The sequence below is a fragment of the Heterodontus francisci genome, chromosome 7 (genome assembly GCF_036365525.1).
Source record: "Heterodontus francisci isolate sHetFra1 chromosome 7, sHetFra1.hap1, whole genome shotgun sequence".
Classification (NCBI taxonomy): Eukaryota; Metazoa; Chordata; class Chondrichthyes; order Heterodontiformes; family Heterodontidae; genus Heterodontus; species Heterodontus francisci.
Window position 1 is genome coordinate 24,606,256 of NC_090377.1, and position 24,800 is coordinate 24,631,055.

The window sequence follows — 24,800 nt, forward strand, 5'->3', positions numbered from 1 at the left end:
ATTTGATGTGCCAATATAGGATAATGGTTGTTTTATGATTTAAGTTGTGAGTATATGACTATAATTAGTTTGTCAGTTGGCAAGGTTCCTTCCTCTGGGTCAGAAAGTTGTGGGTTTGCTCCCCATGCTAAAACTTGAGTAGATAATCTATGCTGATACTTCAGTGCAGCATTATTGTGATAAATGTTGTCCTTCAAATAAGATCCTGTTTGCAAATTCTTCTGTACAGGAAAGATTGAAGAGGTTTGGGTTCTGATATCTTGAAAAGAGAAGGCTGATGTGGTCTTTAAAATTATGAATGGGCTTGATAGGATAGACATAGAGAACATGATTCCAGTTGGGGATAAATTTAAGATAATCACTCATCAATCCAATACGGAATTCCAGAGAAAGTTCACTCAAAGAGTGGTTATAATGTGCAACGTGCTACTATATGAAGTAGTTGAGGTAAATAACACAGATACCCTTAAGGGGAAGCAAGTTAAATATATGGTGACAAAAGGAATAACAGGCTATGCATAAGGGTTAGATGAGGAGGTTCGTGTGGAGCATAAACACAGGCATAGACTAGTTGGGCCGAATGGCCTGTTTCTGTGCTGTAAATTCTAGGTAATTCTATATATGTACCTACACAACAGCAATCACTGTTGTTTAAAAATACAATTGTTGGAAGAGATTTGACGTTTCAGTTTGAAAGGTGCTATATAATTTGATTATCATGAGGTAAGTAATCTCTCAGATTTGAGTTTTGCTGAATGTGTGTTGTGCGAGTTATGAGAATCCACTATCATAATTTGTGATCAGCTATGATACTGCACTGCGGCTGAAACCATTCTTGCCACCATTTTTTGTTTATTAAATACAAACTGAACATCTGTTGTTGTAAGTAAATGGTTGAGGGTTTTTGCCCAGAACAGCTGGGCACTGCAATAGTCTCACACAATCCATTCAGTCGGCCTCCAGATAGGAGGATATTGGTGGATTAACCAGCAGGTAACAGGGGAGGGCGCCACTGCCATCGTTAATCGAGATTGTAGCGCAAGGAGCTGAACGTGTCGCCAGCAGAGGGCAGCAAAACACAAAAAAAAAGAGGGAGCTGCTCTCCTAAAAATCCAGTCAACATTCAAAACAAATAGAAGAGTTGCAAAGGCGCAGGCCAGGTTTCACATGCGCTCCAAGCATAAAGATTTCAGTATTTAAGTCGAACATAAGTACTTAGCCCAATCTTCACCTCTCCCTAATAAACACTTGGGGTAAGATAACTGTGATGATTAATTGCAATTCAAAATCTAACAAATGTGCAGAGGCCTTAGCACAATAATACACATGCCTGCTGAGCAACATGAAATATATCAAAACAATATTTAAAAAATAAGACAAATGCATTGCTCAGGACATCAAATTTCAAGATACAAGTTTATGGGATGACGTATTTTACTTAGCATTTCAAAAGTATATTTTAAAAAAGTTTGCAGGAAAGACAAAGTCAAAAAAAAAATCAAATGAAAGACAAGTTTGATATTTGGAGGACGCAGATAGAAGGGCGAGAAACGTACAAAAGAAAAGTAGCTTGAGAGGAACCGTTGCCAAATCCATTCCCGGGTTTCTGAAAGTCCGTTTTTGGCAACAAAGTGTTCGAGTAACAAATGGTTGGAACTCACCAGGGGAGAAGGAGTGAGAGGATCAGATCAGAGAGAGGGAGAGACAGACAGAAGTAAATTCAGTGACTGCCTTTTCTGCTCTGGAGCTCAAAGCTACGAACTGCTGGGGCAGGGGGAGGAAGAGAGAGAGGGAGTAAAAAGTTTGGTAATTGTGCTTCTCCCCTCCCTCTTTGCTTGCTGAGCTGAGAGAGGAAAGTTTTTTTTTCCGCGTGTATCTTGTCTGAGGAATCACGGCACAGACACGCCGGCAGCGGCCCCAACTCGCCAAACTCTGCGACTGAATTCATTCCTTTAAAAAAAACACACACACACATACACATTGAGAGAGACTGGCTCCCGGATTTCTTCGCTGTACTTCAGATCTTTTTGGGAGCTTTCCTTTTTTCATGTGGATTTTTGTTTTTGGTTGCAGAAGCGCCCTACTTTTGATGATAACGGGTCCATAAGTTTGTTTTAAGAAACAATCTTTTATATGTTAAGTTTTTTTTTTATTTTGACTCAGTTATTTCTTCCAGTTTGAAGCTTTTCAACCAAGCACACGGATCAGATTGCCAGAAAAATCTTCATTACAAACAGGTAAAGTTTAAAAATTTTCCCCCCTCTCCTGTTTTAAGCATACAATGAGTGGTACCTGTCTGTGTTACTGTTTACTATAACTAACTGCAAGGCAGACCTAAGTGCTGCTCCTTAACTTTATGTTCTTTACAAAACTTTAGCGGTTATTGTCTGGTTGGGATGTGTTGGGAGAGGAATTGTAATTCACAACAAACTGTGACTTTAAAAAAAAGCCTTGAAAGTTTTCAAACAATTTTGCTTCAAAGTTCGTTGTTGTCCTTTTTCTTTCTCTTGCCAACTCCTGCCTTCTTTTGTCCCACTTTACCTTTTATGGAATTCCAAAAATGTTTTGCTCTTTGCAACCCGATCCCATTTTTTGATGAGTATTTTGTTGAGTGTCGGGCGCCAGTCTCATTAAGGAGTTAGAGGGGATCGGGAAAAGTCTGTGTGGATCTTCCCTCATACCCCATTCCAGTGACTTCGGGGTGGGGGCAAGAGTTAGACGGGCCAGGTTAGCAACTTTTGGCTGTCATTGTCAGCCGAGTTTATGCAGAATTTTTTTCCCTACGAGTAATGGGTGTTTTGCACACGATTTAATTGCTATCTTTGTATCTCAGACCCTGGTAATGAAGCATATTTACGTGTTTTTAAGGGGTCCTCCGTTTGTATCAAGGCAGTTTCAGAGACCAGGTTTTACAGTAATGATCCTTCTACCGAACCCTCTACTCCCTCTCTGTAACTAGTGATACAAAGACATCATCGAGCTGGGGGTTTTTGTTTGGGTTATGTGAAGCTCTTAGGAATTCTTTTCCAACATGAGCCTTAACTATTTAAATGATGCATTTTCCCATCTTGCGCTGGAATTAATTGCCTGTCTTGGCATCACTCGCAGCTCAGAAGTGCAAACCCGTCTTTAATTACACTTTTTTTTTTACATTTAGCGATTCGGGTTTGTTGTTGAAAATATGTCGTTTCTTCATTCTTGGTAGCAAAATCTGCTGCCTTTTCTCAAACAGTTGAGCCCAAATACGATCAACTTTTCTGCACTCAGGCAGAGTTGATCTTAAAGGGATAGTATTACCAGGATTTAGCAAAACAGATAGTTGTGAGTGCATCTATGAGATGTTACTTTTAGATAAGTGATAGCTGAGGAGTCTCAATACAGTCATTGTAACTATATTATGTATATATGTGTGTCGACATAGATAGATAATGTATACAATTAATATAGGACAAGGGCAGAGTGGTAACTGACACTTCAGTGCTGTCTGATAGACACATGGGGCATTGCTAAGATTCTTTGCGGCCCTTTGAGACCTAATATTACACCAATTCCAGAGCCACTTTAATTGTACAAACACAAGGCTGCCATATCTTTTTAAAAGATATTGGGGAAGAACTTTTTTTGGTTATTTGTATGAATTTTTTTTCCTAGGAAGTTTTTTTTCTGGGAACACCATATCTTTGAAATGGTCCAACTTTTATTTCTCACTGGCATCAATCTGAGCCGTTGTATACCATCTTTGGTTTTCCCAAACGTGTTTTGTGTGTGTGTGTGCGTGCAGTGGACATTCTGGCTTGCAAGCTGTGCATTCCTGACTGCATTGCTCTTTTAAGGTTGAAGTAGCATTTAGAGGAGCTGGATTAGGACGTTTATATTATGAGATTTTTTTTTTTAAGTGAGCGCCCATTCCGTGGTGGAAAATGAAAGAAAATATTGCTGTAAATATATTATCATTGTACACGGAGATGGCCATCTGAATTTCAGTTAAATACTCATACACTTTTTTTGTGGTGTTAGGTCAGTTTGGAAATGGAAATGTAGTAAAGTTGGATAATAAGAAACATATATATCCAGACTGGTTGTTTACTGATGATCAGCTGTGTTTTGTTAAAAAAAAAATCAGTTTATTGGAATTTGGTTAATTAGATGGCAGTTCAGTGCTTACAATGTCATTAAGGCATCAGTGTATAGAAAATGACCCTTGATACCAGTGTTTACTCCTGTTGACAATTTGTGGTGTGTTTTTAAAAACAGTTTATGGTGTATTTGAAGCAATTTGCGTGACTGATGCTTCTTAGTGTCACAGAAGCATTTTAAATAGTAGTAGTTTCGACATGTGGAAACACTGGTTTAATTATCTTGCAAACCCGCTAGAGCTCAAGTTTTTTTTCCGATAATGCATATGTAACACTCAGTAACTCCCACATAAATAATCATCCTTTACCTCTCTTTCTTGATCTGCTGTAGAGTTCTGTAGTTTAAGTGCTGAGCACATCTTGTGGTTACTTTGGAAGATTTGTTCCCGTCAAGCCAAAGGAGGCTGCTGCAGAGGTTTAGCTGAGCTTTCATAATGGCATGCTTGCATACCTGTTAGATATATACACAAGTACCCATGATATTAGTTTCATAGCAATATAAAGTTAGTGAATGACGCAGTAATAAGGTAGGACATTAAGTGCGACCTGACTTGAAATCCTTGACAGCCTTGTTTTTGGAACATAACTTTATGTTGCACTTATGGTAACAATTGATATCAATTCTAGAAGGGATATGGGCATAGAGCAGAGTTACTTCGGGATCTGAAGCTGACAAACCCAGGAGACCCCACACATACATACTTAAGTGAAAGCACTGCACATCTGCGTGTACATATGACATCAGTGCAGACTGCACCATACCTGCTGAGTTGACATTCTACTGGTTGCTCATTCACTGCAATTATTATGTCATTAATGGATCAATGAATGAGGTGCAAAAATAGCTCTTGCAGATTGTGTTGCAGTGCTACTTTCAAGGTGAAGAGTAAGTTGTCAGTGCAGTGAGACACGCAAAATGGTACAGCACCGAATGTGCAGTGTACCTGCAATCTTAGTAAGTTAATACAAAAAGGATGTTCGGAAGCTACAACACTAACTTTTCCATGATTTCACTCCACTTAGTGTCTTGTCGATATGTTGAGACTATTCAGTGGATTTCAGTTTCAGGAGCAGCCTTTTGTGAAATCTGGGCGAAAATTTGCATATAAATCATAGCAGAAGGCTTGCATACTATTTTGATTTTGCTTTTTATGTTATTTTTCAATTCTGCTTAAGTTTGTTGTGGTGGACAGATGCACTGGCACCAACACTGGTGGTGTGGTGACTGATGCTAGTACTAGTGATGTGATTGACACTAGCACTAGTGATATAGTAACTAGCACTTCAAATGATTATGCCATTATACACACAACCATTTGCCATCCTGGTAAAGTAACTTAAAGGATAATTTAGCAGATGATGGTGTCCCTTAACACTATCTTAGGAAATGCTTTCATTACAGCTAATGTGACTTTATCCACGTATCATTGATAACTGAATAAAATTGTCAATCTGGGATGTTTTTGATATGAACACAACTTCTTTCTGGCTTTATAAATTGTTAAATACTTAGTCAATTATTTTTGAAGGTAAAGAGTGAAACTTGCACTATCTACACTATCTGCACTTACAATGTGCTGAACATAATTAAATACTTTGAATTTTATCTCTAGCTGTATAAATCACTAGTTAGGCCACAGGTAGAGTATTGTGTACAGTTCTGGTCACCACACTTTAGGAAGGATATGATTGCACTGGAGAGGGTGCAGAGGCAATTCACCAGGATGTTGCCTGGGCTGGAGCATCTCAGCTATGAAGAGAGACTGGATAGGCTAGGATTGTTTCCCTTAGAGCAGAGAAGGCTGAGGGGGGACCTGATTGAGATATACAAAATTATGAGGGGCATTGATAGGATAGATAGGAAGAAACTTTTTCCATTAACGGAGGGATCAATAACCAGGGGGCATAGATTTAAGGTAAGGGTTTAGAGGGGATTTGAGGAAATATTTTTCACCCAGAGGTGGTTGGAATCTGTAACACACTACCTGAAGGGGTGGTAGAGGCAGGAACTCTCACAACATTTAAGAAGTATTTAGATGTGCATTTGAAACGCCATAGCATACAAGGCTACGGGCCAAATGCTGGAAAATGGGATTAGAATAGATAGGTGCTTGATGGCCGGCTTATACACGATGGGCCGAAGGGCCTGTTTCTATGATGTATAACTCTAAGCCTCTATGACTCTATAAATAATGGAAAGGGTTTATTTTCATTGCTTAGTAAACTTTCTCTTAAATTTTATATGTAGCGTAATCCGATTGATTTTCAATGCAATACTTTTACATAGAAAAGATCATTGATGGAATATACTCCCCATTAAGAAAAAGTGCACTAACTAAATTAATGGAATTATTGAGTGTTTAAATAGACAGTTTGTGGATAATGCAAAGTATTGGGATCTTCATGCTAACATAATTGTTTTGGTGAGAGGATGGTGTGATGCTCCTTTAATACCATTAGACCAAACCCAATGACCTCTTCCAAAGTTTCCATTTTCATTCTTTTCACTGCAGTGCCTCTGCTGCTCAAAAGCCTGAAATTACCCAAGTCAAAGTCATTGATAACGTTCTCTGTGACTATGATCATGCAACTTAATCCTTCCTTGTTTTCCTTAAACCCTCCACATCATTCACTTCTACTCTATTGCCAGCCCTCCATATAACCATCCTCATTTTGTATCAATTCTACCAATCCCAACATAACTAACAGATTCCCAGCAGTGGCTTTGTCTCCCTTTCCAGCGAGGTCACCACCACCACCTGTCCCTAGTCAGTGCTGCCCTCTGTGTCATTACTAATGGTTTTGGGGTGAGTTTCCATATATATCTTGATGAACTCTTAGATCTAAGCCTCATTCTTGACTCCACAGCCACCTCATACTTCTAAGACTGCCTATCTAATATCAAGTTATGAATCACTGTCTTCAGTTGAACTTTGGGAAACCGAAACCAGTATATTTAGCCCTTACCAAAAACTCTTTGCCCATTTTTCTCCCTGGTTGCTCACTCAGGCTGAACTACCCTGAGCTGAGCTTCAAAAACCCACATCCTATCACTTACCAAGATTGCTTACTTCCACTTTTGCACCATGGGTCACCTCTGCTCCACTTCATCTGTATTACCACTGAAAGGCTAATATACGCTTCTGCAATCTCAAGACTTGATTTCTGCAAGTCCCTCATTGCCAGCCTCTACACAAACTCAAACTTGTCCAAAGGTCTGCTACCCAAAACCTGCCTTACATTCAATCCCAGTCACCCGTTCCCTCTGTTTCTATTGATTGCAACAGACTTGCTCTCTTCCTCCCCACAACATAGAGAAGTCAAAATTCCAGACCTTGATTCACAATTCCCCCATGGCTTCAACTTATCGAACCTTTGTAATCTCCTTCAGCCTTATAGCTGAGGCCTTCAGTCCTCCAACTGGCCACCTGTGCAGTCCCTTCCCTCCACTTCTCCATCAATGGCAGAACTCTGCTCCCGCCACCTCTCCCCAAACCTCTTTCCCTTGCTACTTCACTTCCCACTGTTTAAAATAAACCCTCAAAGCCTCTCTTTATTTGGCCATGTCTTTGGTTCCCTCTGCTAACTCTTATACTACAGCTTGGAATCTGCTGTCATTTGTAGGAAGTGGCTGGAGATTTTTTCTATGACATTAAAGGCCCTATAAAGATGCAAGTTGTTGTTGATGGGAGGCTATATGGTTTGTGTTACTTGATAGGCACCCTGGGAGCATTTGTGTGACAAAGGTAGCTACTCAGATGCTCTATTCATTGCCCATGTGTTCTGATCCAGATTTTACAGTAATATAAACAGGGAAAGATTGGAGGTTACCTAGCCTATGGTTAAACTAATTTTAAAAAAAGCCAACTTGTGAGAGACATACTGAAAACGTTAATGGTTGCAGCACTGAACGTAATGTACTGCTAACAATTCACTTCCCAAATAATTAAACCAGTTCACCTATTGGGGACATGAGAAGGAATCTGTTACCGTACATTGAAAATGTTCATTAACATTGTGCAGGGGTGGTGGGGTTTGTATAGGGTGGTGTGGGAGGGTAGCTAACAGATTTGGCTGCTGAATAAACTGAAGTAGGAGGTAGAGAACATGGGGCAATTTTAACTTATATTACAGCAATTATTTTTGATTTTGTTGTGAATGGGCCAATGGTTAGTGTGACTGTAGCTTCATTGAAAGTTGTTCGGCGTGAGGGCCTGATCACAGTGATTTGCATAAGAAAAAAGATTTAGTGCAGTTGCTATTGTGTTCAATGAAGAGTTCCAGCAGTCAGGCCAAAGGAAATGAAAAGGCTGCAAAGAAATGATGGGCTATTCAGGTTTTTTCAGTCTAAAGCTGTGGTCATCTGCCTCTGAAATCCATGATCAGGATGTCACTTTCATCTTCAAGAACACCATTATGTTGCTTTTCTCACACATTCACTTTTGTCAGGGATTATTGATCAGATATTCTTTTCCTTCACTCCTGTGGAAACCTGTTGTTTTGCGTCTGAAAGTTTAAATGGGACGAAGCCCCAGAAATTTAATCTCAGTCTCCTTCGTACAATAGCGCCAAAATCATTCTCAGCATATTGGGCTAAGCCGCTATTAAGTTAAAGTATCGCTGAGATAAGGGTGTCTGCATTCTTGGGAGGCTGAGGGGAGCCCAAAAGTACGATGTGTCACTTTTTCTGATGTTTCTGAAAAGGGGGTTGTGAGAGATGTGCTGAACACTAGTCCACTTCTTTATAAAAATGTTTCTGTTAAATCTGCTTCTTTGTTTAATGTATTGTGGTAGACAAACTCTTATTTTGAATTAAGCTTTGGCACTTTGAATGCGGATGATCTAACAAGTGTGCATTTCAATCCCAGTTGTAGTGTATAATTAATGTAAAGCCATTGTCTTGCTAAATTTGGATTCTTCACCCCATCCCCTCCCTGAACCCTCTGTCCAGCTGAGAGGACATGCATTTATGTGAGCTACCCCTTTTCCCTTGCCCATGCAAGTATTGAGCTGGGCACTAAGAGATGTGTCGGAATGGTCGAGAGTGAGCCTTCCTGGCTGAGATCCAGAACTCCGAATAGGGTAGGAATTCCTCCGGTGGTTGCATGTAAGGATATCAGAAAGGAATGTGTTGGCACTTTCACTAGAAATAAAGAGGGAATCTTCACAAATGAGTTTATGGTATCTTACTATAGCATGTAAATCTGTGCCCCAGCATCCCTATGCCACCATGATCTATTTAATGGTCAGAGAAGCTGTAAATGAATTGTTATAAAGTAACCTGCGGTACTTCAGTGGTTGTCAAACGCTTTGGGACATCCTGGGGTCATGAAAGGCACTATATAAATGCAAGATCTTTTCTTTTTATTTAAAAATTCTGTACACACAACTCCATTCAACTGCTGTTTTTAGTGAATATTCATGTGAACATTTGTGCTTTCTGTCCTGCTTTCAGTAAAATTGCTGGACAAAAATTCAGTGCACAGCAGGTGACCAAAAGCATGTTATCCAGTGTGGCTTTACTGCGTTAGTGTTTATGATATGCTTACAAACAGCCGCCATGTGTCCTTATTATTGACAGTTCTCTCAACAAGTACTACATGAAAGAGCATCAGTTTTAAGGATCCAGATAACCCTCTACACAGGGTCCATCAACACAGTTCTTTGTACGCAGGACAATGCTATAAAGTCTGGCAGGTCTTTGAGTCCCTGCTCTGGAGAGCTGTTCGGTTGCTGAAGTACACTTATGCTAACTTGAATTGATTTAACTTAAATGGCTGCTGGAAACCATGAATGGCAATGATTTCCTGATGTGTTGCATGTAAGTAAAGGATGTACCAGTCAAAATGAAAGAATAGAGAGTTTGGAGTATTCATCTAATTAAATAGATGTAGTTAAAATACACTTCATTTCCTGCAATCCCTTTCTGCTTTCTGTCAAGCAGGATTCTCTTATCTCCCCGATGGCTCACTGAATAACTGTGATGCCTATAGTTGGGACTGAACCATACAAATCCATCAGGTCCTACGTTTGGTCGATGCTGATATGCTGATTCAGCCAATGTAACAGTCCACATGCCTTGACTTTTCCTGGGCGAGGGAGCTCACATATTCAGTCAGGCTTCCACTTGCTGACTGCTATTCAGTGATGTTGGTTGAGGAATAAATGCTGGAATGTTTATGTGGAAAGGTGATTGCATTGAAAGCATGAACACCCAATTTGTGAAATGAGGTCAGAAGGAAGCAGGGATATTGTATAATAAAAAGAAAACAGGAGTTATCACCGGTGACCTGGAGATTTTACCCCTCAACCAACAGTACTGAAACAGATTATCTGTCATTATTGCATCGCTGCTTGTGGGAGTTTGCTGTGCGCAAATTGGCTTCTGCATTTCCTACATTACAAAAGCAACTGCACCTCAAAAGTACTTAATTGGCTGTAAAAGACTTTAGGACATCCTGAGGTTGTGAAAGGAACTTTCTTAAAATATAATCTGACAATAGTTATAAAGTAAGGATTATTAACAGTCATGTATTCCTCTATGTGTGTGTGTGCGCGCGTCTGGACATTGGGTAGAGACTTGATCAGGGTCAGGTAGCAGGCTCCCCAGCACAAGCATGAGGAACGTCCACTCGAGATCGACATTGGAGGACACTGTACCCCAGTGCCTTCAGGAGAGATGGGGAACTTTCTTTGTCTGGACATAATTGGTGATAGATTCCAGATGTGGGGGTTTGCTGTGCTGTTTCTCAGTGAAATAACAGCGGGTACCGTGACTGGCTGATTAAGCAGTGTGCAGTGACACAGGGCACAGACTCTTCCTGAAAACTCTTCGTATGATGAGGTTCCAATGGTAATAACTCAAACCAAGGAGGAGGAGCGGGAGAGTCTAGAACCAGGGGGCCACAGTCTCAGGATAAGCAGCTGGACATTTAGGATTGAGATGAGGAGAAATTTCTTCATTCAGAGGGTTGTGAATCTCTGATATTCAGAGCTGGGATACTTAGTCATTGAATATATTCAAGACTGACTGAGATCGAAAGATTTTTGGACACAAGGGGAATCAAGGGATATGGGGAAAGGGAGGGAAAGGTAGTTGATACTGAATGGTGGAGCATGCTCGAGGGGTCATATGCTTCTGCTCCTATTTCTTATGGTCTTAGCATACATAGCGACTAGTTGAGGCAAGAGAAACAAAAAAAAAATCAGGGAATATATCATTCCACAGCATTGTCAGAGATGTGGGAGTAAGCTAACTGCTTGTCCTTTTGTCTGTGGAAAGGTTATTGCGGTAGAGGGATGGACACCCAATTAGTGAAATAGGAAAAGGAAGGAAGCAGGGACATTTTATAATAAAAGGAAAAGGGGAGATCTTCCTGGTGTCCTGATCTATATTTATCCCTCAACCAACAATACTAAAAGAGATTATCTGGTCATTGGCATATTGCTGTTTGGAGAGCTTGCGGTGCGCAAATTGGCTGCCGCATTTCTCACATTGCAACAGTGTCCAAACCTCGAAAGCACTTAATTGGTTGTAAAGTACTTTGGGCATTGTGAAAGGCGCTATGTAAATGCAAATTCTGTCTTCCTTGAAACATCACCTGATAATAATTACAAAGTCCAGATTGTTGACAATATGGAGAGTAAAGCCCGGCAATTATACCTCAGACCATGTAGGAAATGGTTGACTAATTCTTGGACCTTACTACAGTCTGAATTCCCTCAACTCTTGCCCTTTATTCTTAGCTGCAAAGAAAGAAATCCTGTATGATTTTGATTCAGTGCAGGTGCATAGGTTGTGCTTGAAAACTGAAACCCTGGGTCTATATATTGTATTTTGTTTCTTGGTTCTGGGATCTCTGCCGACCCACCCCATGTTTTCTCCATAACTAATTCACACAGTGGTCTTTCCATATCTTGCTCACTGTTACCAGATGTTTCCTTAGAAGTTGAAGGATTGGGAATTCCTTGGCAACATCTGGTCATTTCAAAGATCAGACCCACAGACTAGATTTCCCTTGGATGATATTCATTTTCCAAAATCCCTTTGATTTTTCAAGGCTTGCAATTGCTTAGGATTTGCAGCACTGTAGTGAATGTAGTGAATTTAAGACGGCTAAGAAATGGTGTTTTTCTCTTTGGTGTGGAGGGTGGGAGGGGGAGGTTGGTGGGTGACGGTTTGTTTCAGTCTCTGCAGATTTTCTTTCCTCCTATCCTGATGACACAATTGCCTTTTGAGGTTTGATTCCACTGCCGATAACAGTCCTCCATCCTTTGATCTATGGCCATTCCTCCTCTACGAACTTGGAAAGTGATTGCAGCAATCTGTTAGATCATGGGGGCATCACAGTTGAAATCTGTAAGATTATAGGTGTATTACAGCTGAAATGTGTTAGATTGTAGGGATATTACAGTTGAAATGGATTAGATTGTAGGGGGTATTAGAGCTGAAATCTGTGAGATTGTAGGGGGTATTAGTGATGAAATGTGTTAGATTGTAGGGGGTATTAGTGATGAAATGTGTTAGATTGTGTTTTTTGTTTATTTGTTCATGGGATGTTGGCGTGGCTGCCTAGGCCAGCATTTATTGCTGATCCCTAATTGCCCTTGAGAAGCTGGTGGTGAGCTGCCTTCTTGAACTGCTGCAGTCCGTGTGAGGTAGGTACACCAACAGTGCTGTTAGGAAGGGAGTCCCAGGATTTTGACCCAGTGACAGTGAAGGAAGGGAGATAGAGTTCTAAGGCAGGATGTTGTGTGGCTTGGAGGGGAACTTGCAGGTGGTGGTGTTTCCACGCATCTGCTGCCCTTGTCCTTCAAAGTGGTAGAGGTCGCGGATTTGGAAGGTGCTGTCTAAGTAGCCTTGGTGCGTTGCTGCAATGCATCTTATAGATGGTACACACTGCTGCCACTGTGCGATGGTGGTGGAGGAAGTGAATTGTAGGGGGTATTACAGCTGAAATGTGTTAGATTGTAGGGGGTATTACAGCTGAAATGTGTTAGATTGTAGGGTGTATTACAGCTGAAATGTGTTAGATTGTAGGGGGTATAACAGCTGAAATGTGTTAGATTGCAGGGTGTATTACAGCTGAAATACGTTAGATTGTAGGGGGCAAAACAGCTGAAATGTGTTAGATTGTCGGGGTATTACAGCTGAAATGTGTTAGATTGTAGGGGGTATAACAGCTGAAATGTGTTAGATTGTAGGGGTATTACAGCTGAAATGTGTTAGATTGTAGGGTGTATTACAGCTGAAATGTGTTAGACTGTAGGGGGTATGACAGCTGTAATGTGTTAGATTGTAGGGGGTATTACAGCTGAAATGTGTTAGATTACAGGGGTATTACAGCTGCAATCTGTTAGATTGTAGGGGGTATTACAGCTGAAATGTGACAGATTACAGGGGTATAACAGATGAAATGTGTTAGATTGTAGGGGGTATTACAGCTGAAATGTGTTAGATTGTAGGGGGTATTACAGCTGCAATCTGTTAGATTGTAGGGGATATCACAGCTGAAATGTGTTAGATTGGAGGTGTATTACAGATGTAATATGTTACATTGTAGGGAGTGTTGCAGCTGAAATGTGTTAGATTGTAGGGGTGTTGCAGCTGAAATGTGCTAGATTGCAGGGATATTACAGCTGTAATCTGTTAGATTGTAGGGGGTATTACAGCTGAAATGTGTTAGTTTGTAGGGGGTATAACAGCTGAAATGTGTTAGATTGTAGGGGGTATTACAGCTGAAATGTGTTAGATAGTAGGGGTATTACAGTAGGGGGTATTACAGCTGAAATGTGTTAGATTGTAGGGGTATTACAGCTGAAATGTGTTAGATTGTAGTGTGTATTAGAGCTGTAATATGTTAGATTGTAGGGGGTATTAAAGCTGAAATGTGTTAGATTGTAGGGGGTGTTACAGTTGAAATGTGTTAGATTGTAGGGGTATTACAGTAGGGGGTATTACAGCTCAAATGTGTTAGATTGTAGGGGGTATTACAGCTGAAATGTGTTAGATTGTAGGGTGTATTACAGCTGAAATGTGTTAGATTGTAGGGGGTATAACAGCTGAAATGTGTTAGATTGTCGGGGGTATTACAGCTGAAATATGTTAGATTGTCGGGGGTATAACAGCTGAAATGTGTTAGATTGTAGGGTGTATTACAGCTGAAATGTGTTAGATTGTAGGGGTATTACAGCTGTAATCTGTCAGATTGTCGGGGGTATTACAGCTGAAATCTGTTAGATTGTAGGGGTGTTGCAGCTGAAATGTGTTAGATTTTAGGGGGTATTACAGCTGAAATGTGTTAGATTGTAGGGGGTATTACAGCTGAAATGTGTTAGTTTGTAGGGTGTATTACAGCTGAAATGTGTTAGATTGTAGGGGGTGTAACAGCTGAAATGTGTTAGATTGTAGGGGGTATTACAGCTGAAATGTGTGAGATTGTACGGGGTATTACAGCTGCAATCTGTTAGATTGTAGGGGATATTACAGCTGAAATGTGTTAGATTGTAGGGGTATTGCAGCTGTAATCTGTCAGATTGTGGGGGGTATTGCAGCTGAAATGTGTTAGATTGTAGGGGGTATTACAGCTGAAATGTGTTAGATTGTCGGGGGTATTACAGCTGAAATGTGTGTGATTGTAGGGGGTATAACAGCTGAAATGTGTTAGATTGCAGGGTGTATTACAGCTGTAATCTGTTAGATTGTAGGGTGTATTGCAGCTGAAATGTGTTAGATTGCAGGGGGTATAACAGCTGAAATGTGACAGATTACAGGGGTATAACAGATGAAATGTGTTAGATTGTAGGGGGTATTACAGCTGAAATGTGTTAGATTGTAGGGGGTATTACAGCTGCAATCTGTTAGATTGTAGGGGATATCACAGCTGAAATGTGTTAGATTGGAGGTGTATTACAGATGTAATATGTTACATTGTAGGGAGTGTTGCAGCTGAAATGTGTTAGATTGTAGGGGTGTTGCAGCTGAAATGTGCTAGATTGTAGGGATATTACAGCTGTAATCTGTTAGATTGTGGGGGGTATACAGCTGAAATGTGTCAGTTTGTAGGGGGTATAACAGCTGAAATGTGTTAGATTGTAGGGGGTATTACAGCTGAAATGTGTTAGATTGTAGGGGTATTACAGCAGGGGGTATTACAGCTGAAATGTGTTAGATTGTAGGGGTATTACAGCTGAAATGTGTTAGATTGTAGTGTGTATTAGAGCTGTAATAAGTTAGATTGTAGGGGTATTACAGCTGAATGTGTTAGATTGTAGGGGGTGTTACAGCTGAAATGTGTTAGATTGTAGGGGTATTACAGTAGGGGGTATTACAGCTCAAATGTGTTAGATTGTAGGGGGTATTACAGCTGAAATGTGTTAGATTGTAGGGTGTATTACAGCTGAAATGTGTTAGATTGTCGGGTGTATAACAGCTGAAATGTGTTAGATTGTAGGGGGTATGACAGCTGAAATGTGTTAGATTGTAGGGGGTATAACAGCTGAAATGTGTTAGATTGTAGGGGGTATGACAGCTCAAATGTGTTAGATTGTAGGGGGTATTACAGCTGAAATGTGTTAGATTGTAGGGTGTATTACAGCTGAAATGTGTTAGATTGTCGGGTGTATAACAGCTGAAATGTGTTAGATTGTAGGGTGTATTACAGCTGAAATGTGTTAGATTGTAGGGGTATTACAGCTGTAATCTGTCAGATTGTCGGGGGTATTACAGCTGAAATCTGTAGATTGTAGGGGTGTTGCAGCTGAAATGTGTTAGATTGTAGGGGGTATTACAGCTGAAATGTGTTAGATTGTAGGGGGTATTACAGCTGAAATGTGTTAGTTTGTAGGGTGTATTACAGCTGAAATGTGTTAGATTGTAGGGGGGTGTAACAGCTGAAATGTGTTAGATTGTAGGGGGTATTACAGCTGAAATGTGTGAGATTGTACGGGGTATTACAGCTGCAATCTGTTAGATTGTAGGGGGCATTACAGCTGAAATGTGTTAGATTGTAGCGTGTATTACAGCTGAAATGTGTTAGATTGTAGGGGTATTACAGCTGTAATCTGTCAGATTGTCGGGGTATTACAGCTGAAATCTGTTAGATTGTAGGGGTGTTGCAGCTGAAATGTGTTAGATTTTAGGGGGTATTACAGCTGAATGTGTTAGATTGTAGGGGGTATTACAGCTGAAATGTGTTAGTTTGTAGGGTGTATCACAGCTGAAATGTGTTAGATTGTAGGGGTGTAACAAGCTGAAATGTGTTAGATTGTAGGGGGTATTACAGCTGAAATGTGTGAGATTGTACGGGGTATTACAGCTGCAATCTGTTAGATTGTAGGGGATATTACACGCTGAAATGTGTTAGATTGTAGGGGTATTGCAGCTGTAATCTGTCAGATTGTGGGGGGTATTGCAGCTGAAATGTGTTAGATTGTAGGGGTGTTGCAGCTGAAATGTGCTAGATTGCAGGGATATTACAGCAGTAATCTGTAGATTGTAGGGGGTATTACAGCTGAAATGTGTTAGTTTGTAGGGGGTATAACAGCTGAAATGTGTTAGATTGTAGGGGGTATTACAGCTGAAATGTGTTAGATTGTAGGGGTATTACAGTAGGGGGTATTACAGCTGAAATGTGTTAGATTGTAGGGGTATTACAGCTGAAATGTGTTAGATTGTAGTGTGTATTAGAGCTGTAATATGTTAGATTGTAGGGGGTATTACAGCTGAAATGTGTTAGATTGTAGGGGGTGTTACAGCTGAATGTGTTAGATTGTAGGGGTATTACAGTAGGGGGTATTACAGCTCAAATGTGTTAGATTGTCGGGGGTATAACAGCTGAATGTGTTAGATTGTAGGGTGTATTACAGCTGAAATGTGTTAGATTGTAGGGGTATTACAGCTGTAATCTGTCAGATTGTCGGGGGTATTACAGCTGAAATCTGTTAGATTGTAGGGGTGTTGCAGCTGAAATGTGTTAGATTTTAGGGGGTATTACAGCTGAAATGTGTTAGATTGTAGGGGGTATTACAGCTGAAATGGTTAGTTTGTAGGGTGTATTACAGCTGAAATGTGTTAGATTGTAGGGGGTGTAACAGCTGAAATGTGTTAGATTGTAGGGGGTATTACAGCTGAAATGTGTGAGATTGTACGGGGTATTACAGCTGCAAACTGTTAGATTGTAGGGGATATTACAGCTGAAATGTGTTAGATTGTAGGGGTATTGCAGCTGTAATCTGTCAGATTGTGGGGGGTATTGCAGCTGAAATGTGTTAGATTGCAGGGGGTATTACAGCTGAAATGTGTTAGATTGTCGGGGGTATTACAGCTGAAATGTGTGTGATTGTAGGGGGTATAACAGCTGAAATGTGTTAGATTGCAGGGTGTATTACAGCTGTAATCTGTTAGATTGTAGGGTGTATTGCAGCTGAAATGTGTTAGATTGCAGGGGGTATAACAGCTGAAATGTGACAGATTACAGGGGTATAACAGATGAAATGTGTTAGATTGTAGGGAGGATTACAGCTGAAATGTGTTAGATTGTAGGGGGTATTACAGCTGCAATCTGTTAGATTGTAGGGGATATCACAGCTGAAATGTGTTAGATTGGAGGTGTATTACAGATGTAATATGTTACATTGTAGGGAGTGTTGCAGCTGAAATGTGTTAGATTGTAGGGGTGTTGCAGCTGAAATGTGCTAGATTGTAGGGATATTACAGCTGTAATCTGTTAGATTGTGGGGGTATTACAGCTGAAATGTGTCAGTTTGTAGGGGTATAACAGCTGAAATGGTTAGATTGTAGGGGGTATTACAGCTGAAATGTGTTAAGATTGTAGGGGTATTACAGCAGGGGGTATTACAGCTGAAATGTGTTAGATTGTAGGGGTATTACAGCTGAAATGTGTTAGATTGTAGTGTGTATTAGAGCTGTAATATGTTAGATTGTAGGGGTATTACAGCTGAAATGTGTTAGATTGTAGGGGGTGTTACAGCTGAAATGTGTTAGATTGTAGGGGTATTACAGTAGGGGGTATTACAGCTCAAATGTGTTAGACTTGTAGGGGGTATTACAGCTGAAATGTGTTAGATTGTAGGGTGTATTACAGCTGAAATGTGTTAGATTGTCGGGTGTATAACAGCTGAAATGTGTTAGATTGTAGGGGGTATGACAGCTGAAATGTGTTAGATTGTAGGGGGTATAACAGCTGAAATGTGTTAGATTGTAGGGGGTATGACAGCTCAAATGTGTTAGATTGTAGGGGTATTACAGCTGAAATGTGTTAGATTGTAGGGTGTATTACAGCTGAAATGTGTTAGATTGTCGGGTGTATAACAGCTGAAATGTGTTAGATTGTAGGGTGTATTACAGCTGAAATGTGTTAGATTGTAGGGGTATTACAGCTGTAATCTGTCAGATTGTCGGGGGTATTACAACTGAAATCTGTTAGATTGTAGGGGTGTTGCAGCTGAAATGTGTTAGATTGTAGGGGGTATTACAGCTGAAATGTGTTAGATTGTAGGGGGTATTACAGCTGAAATGTGTTAGTTTGTAGGGTGTATTACAGCTGAAATGTGTTAGATTGTAGGGGGTGTAACAGCTGAAATGTGTTAGATTGTAGGGGGTATTACAGCTGAAATGTGTGAGATTGTACGGGGTATTACAGCTGCAATCTGTTAGATTGTAGGGGGCATTACAGCTGAAATGTGTTAGATTGTAGCGTGTATTACAGCTGAAATGTGTTAGATTGTAGGGGTATTACAGCTGTAATCTGTCAGATTGTCGGGGGTAATTACAGCTGAAATCTGTTAGATTGTAGGGGTGTTGCAGCTGAAATGTGTTAGATTTTAGGGGGTATTACAGCTGAAATGTGTTAGATTGTAGGGGGTATTACAGCTGAAATGTGTTAGTTTGTAGGGTGTATCACAGCTGAAATGTGTTAGATTGTAGGGGGTGTAACAGCTGAAATGTGTTAGATTGTAGGGGGTATTACAGCTGAAATGTGTGAGATTGTACGGGGTATTTACAGCTGCAATCTGTTAGATTGTAGGGATATTACAGCTGAAATGTGTTAGATTGTAGGGGTATTGCAGCTGTATCTGTCAGATTGTGGGGGGTATTGCAGCTGAAATGTGTTAGATTGTAGGGGGTATTACAGCTGAAATGTGTTAGATTGTCGGAGTATTACAGCTGAAATGTGTGTGATTGTAGGGGGTAAACAGCTGAAATGTGTTAGATTGTAGGGTGTATTACAGCTGTAATCTGTTAGATTGTAGGGTGTATTACAGCAGAAATGTGTTAGATTGTAGGGGGTATAACAGCTGAAATGTGACAGATTACAGGGGTAATAACTGATGAAATGTGTTAGATTGTAGGGGGTATTACAGCTGAAATGTGTTAGATTGTAGGGGGTATTACAGCTGCAATCTGTTAGATTGTAGGGGATATCACAGCTGAAATGTGTTAGATTGGAGGTGTATTACAGATGTAATATGTTACACTTGTAGGGAGTGTTGCAGCTGAAATGTGTTAGATTGTAGGGGTGTTGCAGCTGAAATGTGCTAGATTGTAGGGATATTACAGCTGTAATCTGTTAGATTGTGGGGGGTATTACAGCTGAAATGTGTTAGTTTGTAGGGGGTATAACAGCTGAAATGTGTTAGATTGTAGGGGGTATGACAGCTGAAATGTGTTAGATTGTAGGGGTATTACAGTAGGGGGTATTACAGCTGAAATGTGTTAGATTGTAGGGGTATTACAGCTGAAATGTGTTAGATTGTAGTGTGTATTAGAGCTGTAATATGTTAGATTGTAGGGGGTATTACAGCTGAAATGTGTTAGATTGTAGGGGGTGTTACAGCTGAAATGTGTTAGATTGTAGGGGTATTACAGTAGGAGGTATTACAGCTCAAATGTGTTAGATTGGAGGGGGTATTACAGCTGAAATGTGTTAGATTGTAGGGTGTATTACAGCTGAAATGTGTTAGATTGTAGGGGGTTTAACAGCTGAAATGTGTTAGATTGTAGGGGGTATTACAGCTGAAATGTGTTAGATTGTAGGGGGTATAACAGCTGAAATGTGTTAGATTGTAGGGTGTATTACAGCTGAAATGTGTTAGATTGTAGGGGTATTACAGCTGTAATCTGTCAGATTGTCGGGGGTATTACAGCTGAAATCTGTTAGATTGTAGGGTGTTGCAGCTGAAATGTGTTAGATTGTAGGGGGTATTACAGCTGAAATGTGTTAGATTGTAGGGGGTATTACAGCTGAAATGTGTTAGATTGTAGGGGGTGTAACAGCTGAAATGTGTTAGATTGTAGGGGGTATTACAGCTGAAATGTGTGAGATTGTACGGGGTATTACAGCTGCAATCTGTTAGATTGTAGGGGATATTACAGCTGAAATGTGTTAGATTGTAGGGTATTGCAGCTGTAATCTGTCAGATTGTGGGGGTATTGCAGCTGAAATGTGTTAGATTGTAGGGGGTATTACAGCTGAAATGTGTTAGATTGTCGGGGTATTACAGCTGAAATGTGTGTGATTGTAGGGGGTATAACAGCTGAAATGTGTTAGATTGTAGGGTGTATTACAGCTGTAATCTGTTAGATTGTAGGGTGTATTACAGCTGAAATGTGTTAGATTGTAGGGGGTATAACAGCTGAAATGTGTTAGATTGTAGGGTGTATTACAGCTGAAATGTGTTAGATTGTAGGTGTATTCCAGATGTAATATGTTAGATTGTAGGGGTGTTGCAGCTGAAATGTGCTAGATTGTAGGGATATTACAGCTGTAATCTGTTAGATTGTAGGGGGTATTACAGCTGAAATGTGTTAGATTGTAGGTGTATTAGAGCTGTAATATGTTAGATTGTAGGGGTATTTACAGCTGAAATGTGTGAGATTGTAGGGGGTGTTACAGCTGAAATGTGTTAGATTGTAGGGTGTATTACAGCTGAAATGTGTTAGACTGTAGGGTGTATTACAGCTGAAATGTGTTAGACTGTAGGGGGTATGACAGCTGTAATGTGTTAGATTGTAGGGGGTATTACAGCTGATATGTGTTAGATTACAGGGGTATTACAGCTGCAATCTGTTAGATTGTAGGGGTATTACAGCTGAAATGTGACAGATTACAGGGGTATAACAGATGAAATGTGTTAGATTGTAGGGGGTATTACAGCTGAAATGTGTTAGATTGTAGGGGGTATTACAGCTGCAATCTGTTAGATTGTAGGGGATATCACAGCTGAAATGTGTTAGATTGGAGGTGTATTACAGATGTAATATGTTACATTGTAGGGAGTGTTGCAGCTGAAATGTGTTAGATTGTAGGGGTGTTGCAGCTGAAATGTGCTAGATTGTAGGGATATTACAGCTGTAATCTGTTAGATTGTCGGGGGTATTACAGCTGAAATGTGTTAGTTTGTAGGGGGTATAACAGCTGAAATGTGTTAGATTGTAGGGGGTATTACAGCTGAAATGTGTTAGATTGTAGGGGTATTACAGTAGGGGGTATTACAGCTGAAATGTGTTAGATTGTAGGGGTATTACAGCTGAAATGTGTTAGATTGTAGTGTGTATTAGAGCTGTAATATGTTAGATTGTAGGGGGTATTACAGCTGAAATGTGTTAGATTGTAGGGGGTGTTACAGCTGAAATGTGTTAGATTGTAGGGGTATTACAGTAGGGGGTATTACAGCTCAAATGTGTTAGATTGTAGGGGTATTACAGCTGAAATGTGTTAGATTGTAGGGTGTATTACAGCTGAAATGTGTTAGATTGTAGGGGGTATAAACAGCTGAAATGTGTTTAGATTGTAGGGGGTATTACAGCTGAAATGTGTTAGATTGTCGGGGGTATAACAGCTGAAATGTGTTAGATTGTAGGGTGTATTACAGCTGAAATGTGTTAGATTGTAGGGGTATTACAGCTGTAATCTGTCAGATTGTCGGGGTATACAGCTGAAATCTGTTAGATTGTAGGGTGTTGCAGCTGAAATGTGTTAGATTGTAGGGGGTATTACAGCTGAAATGTGTTAGATTGTAGGGGGTATTACAGCTGAAATGTGTTAGATTGTAGGGGGTGTAACAGCTGAAATGTGTTAGATTGTAGGGGGTATTACAGCTGAAATGTGTGAGATTGTACGGGGTATTACAGCTGCAATCTGTTAGATTGTAGGGGATATTACAGCTGAAATGTGTTAGATTGTAGGGGTATTGCAGCTGTAATCTGTCAGATTGTGGGGGGTATTGCAGCTGAAATGTGTGAGATTGTACGGGGTATTACAGCTGCAATCTGTTAGATTGTAGGGGATATTACAGCTGAAATGTGTTAGATTGTAGGGGGTGTTACAGCTGAAATGTGTTAAATTGTAGGGGTATTACATTAGGGGGTATTACAGCTGAAATGTGTTAGATTGTAGGGGTATTACAGCTGAAATGTGTTAGATTGTAGGGTGTATTACAGCGGAAATGTGTTAGATTACAGAGGTATTACAGCTGAAATGTGTTAGCTTGTACGGGGTATTACAGTTCGCAATCTGTTAGATTTGTAGGGGATATTACAGCTGAAATGTGTTAGATTGTAGGGGGTGTTACAGCTGAAATGTGTTAGATTGTAGGGGTATTACATTAGGGGGTATTACAGCTGAAATGTGTTAGATTGTAGGGGTATTGCAGCTGTAATCTGTTAGATTGTAGGGGGTATTACAGCTGAAATGTGTGAGATTGTACGGGGTATTACAGCTGCAATCTGTTAGATTGTAGGGGATATTACAGCTGAAATGTGTTAGATTGTAGGGGGTATTACAGCTGAAATGTGTTAGATTGTAAGGGGTATTACAGCTGAAATGTGTGTGATTGTAGGGGGTATAACAGCTGAAATGTGTTAGATTGTAGGGTGTATTACAGCTGTAATCTGTTAGATTGTAGGGTGTATTACAGCTGAAATGTGTTAGATTGTAGGGGGTATAACAGCTGAAATGTGTTAGATTGTAGGGTGTATTACAGCTGAAATGTGTTAGATTGTAGGTGTATTCAGATGTAATATGTTAGATTGTAGGGGGTGTTGCAGCTGAAATGTGCTAGATTGTAGGGATATTACAGCTGTAATCTGTTAGATTGTAGGGGGTATTACAGCTGAAATGTGTTAGATTGTAGGTGTATTAGAGCTGTAATATGTTAGATTGTAGGGTATTACAGCTGGAATGTGTTAGATTGTAGGGGGTGTTACAGCTGAAATTTGTTAGATTGTAGGGGTATTACATTAGGGGGTATTACAGCTGAAATGTGTTAGATTGTAGGGGTATTACAGCTGAAATGTGTTAGATTGTAGGGTGTATTACAGCGGAAATGTGTTAGATTACAGGGTATTACAGCTGAAATGTGTTAGCTTGTAGGGTGTATTACAGCTGAAATGTGTTAGATTGTAGGAGGTATAACAGCTGAAATGTGTTAGATTGTAGGGTGTATTACAGCTGAAATGTGTTAGATTGTAGGAGGTATTACAGCTGAAATGTGTTAGATTGTACGGTGTATTACAGCTGAAATGTGTTAGACTGTAGGGTGTATTACAGCTGAAATGTGTTAGACTGTAGGGGGTATGACAGCTGTAATGTGTTAGATTGTAGGGGTATTACAGCTGAAATGTGTTAGATTACAGGGGTATTACAGCTGCAATCTGTTAGATTGTAGGGGGTATTACAGCTGAAATGTGACAGATTACAGGGGTATAACAGATGAATGTGTTAGATTGTAGGGGGTATTACAGCTGAAATGTGTTAGATTGTAGGGGGTATTGCAGCTGCAATCTGTTAGATTGTAGGGGATATCACAGCTGAAATGTGTTAGATTGGAGGTGTATTACAGATGTAATATGTTACATTGTAGGGAGTGTTGCAGCTGAAATGTGTTAGATTGTAGGGGTGTTGCAGCTGAAATGTGCTAGATTGTAGGGATATTACAGCTGTAATCTGTTAGATTGTAGGGGGTATTACAGCTGAAATGTGTTAGTTTGTAGGGGGTATAACAGCTGAAATGTGTTAGATTGTAGGGGGTATTACAGCTGAAATGTGTTAGATTGTAGGGGTATTACAGTAGGGGGTATTACAGCTGAAATGTGTTAGATTGTAGGGGTATTACAGCTGAAATGTGTTAGATTGTAGTGTGTATTAGAGCTGTAATATGTTAGATTGTAGGGGGTATTACAGCTGAAAATGTGTTAGATTGTAGGGGGTGTTACAGCTGAAATGTGTTAGATTGTAGGGGTCTTACAGTAGGGGGTATTACAGCTCAAATGTGTTAGATTGTAGGGGGTATTACAGCTGAAATGTGTTAGATTGTAGGGTGTATTACAGCTGAAATGTGTTAGATTGTAGGGGTATAACAGCTGAAATGTGTTAGATTGTAGGGGGTATTACAGCTGAAATGTGTTAGATTGTCGGGGGTATAACAGCTGAAATGTGTTAGATTGTAGGGTGATTACAGCTGAAATGTGTTAGATTGTAGGGGTATTACAGGCTGTAATCTGTCAGATTGTCGGGGTATTACAGCTGAAATCTGTTAGATTGTAGGGGTGTTGCAGCGAAATGTGTTAGATTTAGGGGGTATTACAGCTGAAATGTGTTAGACTTGTAGGGGGTATTACAGCTGAAATGTGTTAGTTTGTAG

General features: G+C 40.1%; 1 protein-coding gene across 3 annotated transcripts in view; it reads left to right on the forward strand.

Moving 5' to 3' along the window:
• The first annotated feature begins 1,743 nt into the window (after window positions 1–1,743).
• The window catches only part of gli2a (GLI family zinc finger 2a), a 407,587-nt gene continuing 384,530 nt past the window's right edge, over window positions 1,744–24,800 (forward strand). The window contains exons 1-2 of one of the 3 annotated variants that reach the window (XM_068034894.1): window positions 1,744–1,806; window positions 2,177–2,237. The gene's annotated coding sequence lies outside the window, so the exon portion shown is untranslated. Of the gene's footprint in view, window positions 1,807–1,869; window positions 2,238–2,644; window positions 2,728–24,800 lie in introns of those variants that run through there. The other 2 variants (XM_068034893.1, XM_068034896.1) reach the window with 2 other exon arrangements.